At 45.1% G+C, this 4,655-nt stretch overlaps 1 long non-coding RNA gene across 1 annotated transcript; it reads right to left on the reverse strand.

Moving 5' to 3' along the window:
• Positions 1-3,116: 3,116 nt before the first annotated feature.
• LOC306936924 lies at positions 3,117-3,576 on the reverse strand. The gene is made up of 3 exons (XR_013791569.1): positions 3,471-3,576; positions 3,316-3,383; positions 3,117-3,211 (listed from the first exon to the last, which is right to left on the reverse strand). It is a non-coding gene; the product is annotated as an uncharacterized lncRNA (long non-coding RNA).
• Positions 3,577-4,655: the final 1,079 nt, after the last annotated feature.

Consider the following 4,655-nt stretch of genomic DNA (forward strand, 5'->3'; position numbering starts at 1 on the left):
AGCTTAAATACAGTTGAGGTTAGTGTTAGCCGTGTTCTTTAAGAATGTATTACATTGTTAGGATATATAATCTTACTTTGCACACAAACACCCGACATGTTGTGGAATCCCTTTGGCGGGGATGGGGAATGGTCTCACAGCGCCACTGCCGTGAAATGGTCCCCCCACGCATCCTGCGCATATAAGCTCTGAAGAAAAAAAAGTGTGTTACTTGCATATCAGAAAACATTGAACATTACAATGAATCCTGATTTACTTGCCTTGTTGCGTTTTCAGCCTGTTTAAGCTGCCCTTCAACTGCACCCATTGGGTCAATGAAAACCGTGCGGTTCTCTTCGGGATACAGGACCTTCAGCAGATAGGATACTTTATGCAACTATATTTACAACTAAGCCTTTGAAGTTTTAATTTGAATCGATTAAAGGTCACTTACTAGCAGTGTGTAGTGGCCATTTTCACACACTACCCCCACGATGAGCTCCCATTCCAGGGCATCAATCTGCAAGTGATCATTGAATTTGTTAACATGGTGTGATTGTAAGCAACACTTTTAAAAGCAACCATTATCCTTACTTTTTTCACCCCCTTGGTGGAACTATTCTACATTTTTGTGGTCTCCTCCACTGACAGGACCTTTATTGGCCCGTTAGCCATTCGGGCCACCCTCTGCAAATAAGCATTCACAATCTACAAAAAACAAACAAAGAAACAATCACTTTAATATTACTTTAATATCAAAGAGAGCACTTTGCAAAACAAGACTTACTTCACTGTGCAAGCTCTCTCCAGGTGCCAGGCTGTTTAGGTCCAAGTCAGGACCTTGAACCTGGCGAATTTTGCCCACAGAATTTGGCCTGTTGTCCTCCCCGTCCATATCGCTGTGAGAACTGGAAATATAGAACATTTCAGTCATTCAAAGTTGTACATTGGGCATCATTATTCTTGATGTTGCATTATTAAATGGGAGTTACCATCCCCATGGCCCAATTTGGAAGGGGGGGGGGGTCAGTGGAGGGGCCTGCGGCTGGTGGGTGGTGTAGGGCAGGTGGGGGGTCAGTCGAGGGGCCTGCGGCTGGTGGGTGGTGTAGGGCAGGTGGGGTGTCAGTCGAGGGGCCTGCGGCTGGTGGGTGGTGGAGGGCAGGAGGAGGCCCAGAGGGGCTGAATGAAGGCTGTGCAGGGCCCAGGTCAGGAAGAGGGCTGGAGGGACTGGGTGACAGTTGGGGAAGGTGAGGACCAGGGGGAGGAGATAAAGGACAAAGTGGTGGAGGGGGGCGAGCCAGAGGAAAGGTTCCAGCTGGCTTTAGCATTGCTGGAATCCTCTCCTCTGGCTCTATGTACCGTGAAAGCTGGTCCAAATTAGCAAATTGCTTCTCTCCTTTGTTCCCAACCAAGTACACCACTTTCCCCTTTATCTCCGTGATGGTGTATGGCCCCAGCATCTCTGCGGCCATTTTCCCACCCTTCCTCTGATCCTCCCTCATGTTCTTTTTAAGGACCCTATCCCCAACTGCCATGTCGTCATCCCAGCCCTGCTCGAGCTTCCTCTTCCTGACCTTGTCCTGTTGCTTTTGGACATTGCCCTGCACAGCCTCATAAATGGCAGGTTGCTTTGTCAGCCCCACCGAGACCTCCTCTCGCATCATGAGGCCCTCCACATCTTCTGGACTCACCTATAGTACAAAAACACGAGGTGGGGTTATTGACAGTATATGTTCAACATATTTGCATTTAAGTTCATAAAGTTAAGTATAACTAAATGCATTTGAAATAAAATAAGTTACTTTTCAGGATTCCAATTAAATAGCAAAACAATAATTCAGGATTTAAATTCAAATATAGCAAAATAGCTGATCTATAAGCTTAAAGCTTGTAGAAATATAGTGGCCCGCTCCATCGTCAAAGTTGCCCACCCCTGAAAATCAATATGCATCTGGCATTGACCTCTCAGAACACCATTTCACAATGCGTTGAGAGACTGTAGATTGTCCATTTGTATAAAGGAGGTTAAACTGAGTTGGTGCAATGGAGCCACTTACATTATAGTCCTCCAGGACCTCTGAGGGATACCTGGCCTCAGGTTCCCTCAGTATCATTATTACTCTTAGCTTCAGTTTGTTCAAGGACACACACAGGTTCACGTTTTACCAGGTGAGAGAGCAACCATAAAAAAGTGGAGAGAGAGACTGACACTGAATCATGAATATAACATGTTTATTTTCCTATACATGGGGATCTCTAAAACACCCTTAAAATACAATCTTTAATAAATCTAAAATCCTGTAGCAAAACTAATTAAATAACAAAATAACCAACTCCTTAAAACCATTCCATTACAAAAGTGCTGCTAAAGTGCGATGGGTTCAGACAGTTATTTTGTTTCACAGAGAGAGTGTCCAATCAGTCCAACATCATATAAGTCCCCTTCAATACATAATTTGGACACACAGCGGACACCGATGGTTGCTGGGTGTCCGCACTCTGTCACACCACTCCGGGTCCCTGGCACAGCTCGCTCGATTCTTCTCCATCATTAACAGCTCGGTTGCACTCGAGTCCTTTCCCTCTCGGCTCGTAAACTGACTTGACTTGGCTTTCCCAAATAAACATTATATAGTCCATTGACTTGGCTGCCACAGCGCCCCTCAAAAAAAAAGAAAAGGAATGGAAATGCTCAACATGGGCTTGCTCTCCTATCCACAAACAACAACATGCAGGCTAAAACTGACAGGCTTAACACCGGACTCGGTATTAACACCTCAAAACCACAAGTGTTGTGTGTGAACTCTACCCCCACACAACCCATCCTTGATGAACCTGTCCTGGGGAGAGGCGCAGAGGCATAGGGGACGAAGAGGAGTAAGTAACATGGGCATTGTGATTCCACTGGGTTATGTGCAGGCTGGGCACAACCACAAGTGGTGGTCACTTGTGCAGAGGCAAGGAGGCAACCAGGTGCTCAGGAGGTGTGTAGGTATAAAAAAAAAAATGTAGAAAAGGTAAAAAGGTGCTCCTGGGGCTGGGATCAATCGGGATAACACAACGATATAGAGCAAAGAGGAGATCCGGGCACACTTTTTGTTAAAAGGAGGAAATATTTTATTGAACCGACATGTTTCGACCTATACGGTCTTCATCAGGGCTGGTGGTCACTTGTGGTTGTGATTCCTACACACACCCAGTGGAACCACAATGCACATGTATCACATTGAATCTGAAAGAAGATGGATATATTGTCATTGTTTTGGTTAAAGAAAGCATGTGCTCTCCATGTAAAGAAATGTGCTCTCCATGTAAAGAACTGTAATGGTTTCCTACCCAATCATCCAGAGATGCTGTCCCCGTGTGGACTTCCCCACAAAAGCGACACAGATATGTCAGATCATCTATTCAAAATTTAAATTGCACATTCAGTTAATTGAAGTCAAATCTTTTGGTTTGATGAAGATGAAATACATTTGATTGAACCCTACCAGAGTTCTCCATGAGGGAGATTCCCATGCTGCATCTGACAGCATCAATGTCACCCAGCAGGTCCTCCTCCACCCTTGTGCCCAACACCAACATCTCTGCAAGCTTAAATACAGTTGAGGTTAGTGTTAGCCGTGTTCTTTAAGAATGTATTACATTGTTAGGATATATAATCTTACTTTGCACACAAACACCCGACATGTTGTGGAATCCCTTTGGCGGGGATGGGGAATGGTCTCACAGCGCCACTGCCGTGAAATGGTCCCCCCACGCATCCTGCGCATATAAGCTCTGAAGAAAAAAAAGTGTGTTACTTGCATATCAGAAAACATTGAACATTACAATGAATCCTGATTTACTTGCCTTGTTGCGTTTTCAGCCTGTTTAAGCTGCCCTTCAACTGCACCCATTGGGTCAATGAAAACCGTGCGGTTCTCTTCGGGATACAGGACCTTCAGCAGATAGGATACTTTATGCAACTATATTTACAACTAAGCCTTTGAAGTTTTAATTTGAATCGATTAAAGGTCACTTACTAGCAGTGTGTAGTGGCCATTTTCACACACTACCCCCACGATGAGCTCCCATTCCAGGGCATCAATCTGCAAGTGATCATTGAATTTGTTAACATGGTGTGATTGTAAGCAACACTTTTAAAAGCAACCATTATCCTTACTTTTTTCACCCCCTTGGTGGAACTATTCTACATTTTTGTGGTCTCCTCCACTGACAGGACCTTTATTGGCCCGTTAGCCATTCGGGCCACCCTCTGCAAATAAGCATTCACAATCTACAAAAAACAAACAAAGAAACAATCACTTTAATATTACTTTAATATCAAAGAGAGCACTTTGCAAAACAAGACTTACTTCACTGTGCAAGCTCTCTCCAGGTGCCAGGCTGTTTAGGTCCAAGTCAGGACCTTGAACCTGGCGAATTTTGCCCACAGAATTTGGCCTGTTGTCCTCCCCGTCCATATCGCTGTGAGAACTGGAAATATAGAACATTTCAGTCATTCAAAGTTGTACATTGGGCATCATTATTCTTGATGTTGCATTATTAAATGGGAGTTACCATCCCCATGGCCCAATTTGGAAGGGGGGGGGGGTCAGTGGAGGGGCCTGCGGCTGGTGGGTGGTGTAGGGCAGGTGGGGGGTCAGTCGAGGGGCCTGCGGCTGGTGGGTGGT

This window comes from Electrona antarctica, assembly GCF_951216825.1.
Source record: "Electrona antarctica genome assembly, chromosome: 14".
Classification (NCBI taxonomy): Eukaryota; Metazoa; Chordata; class Actinopteri; order Myctophiformes; family Myctophidae; genus Electrona; species Electrona antarctica.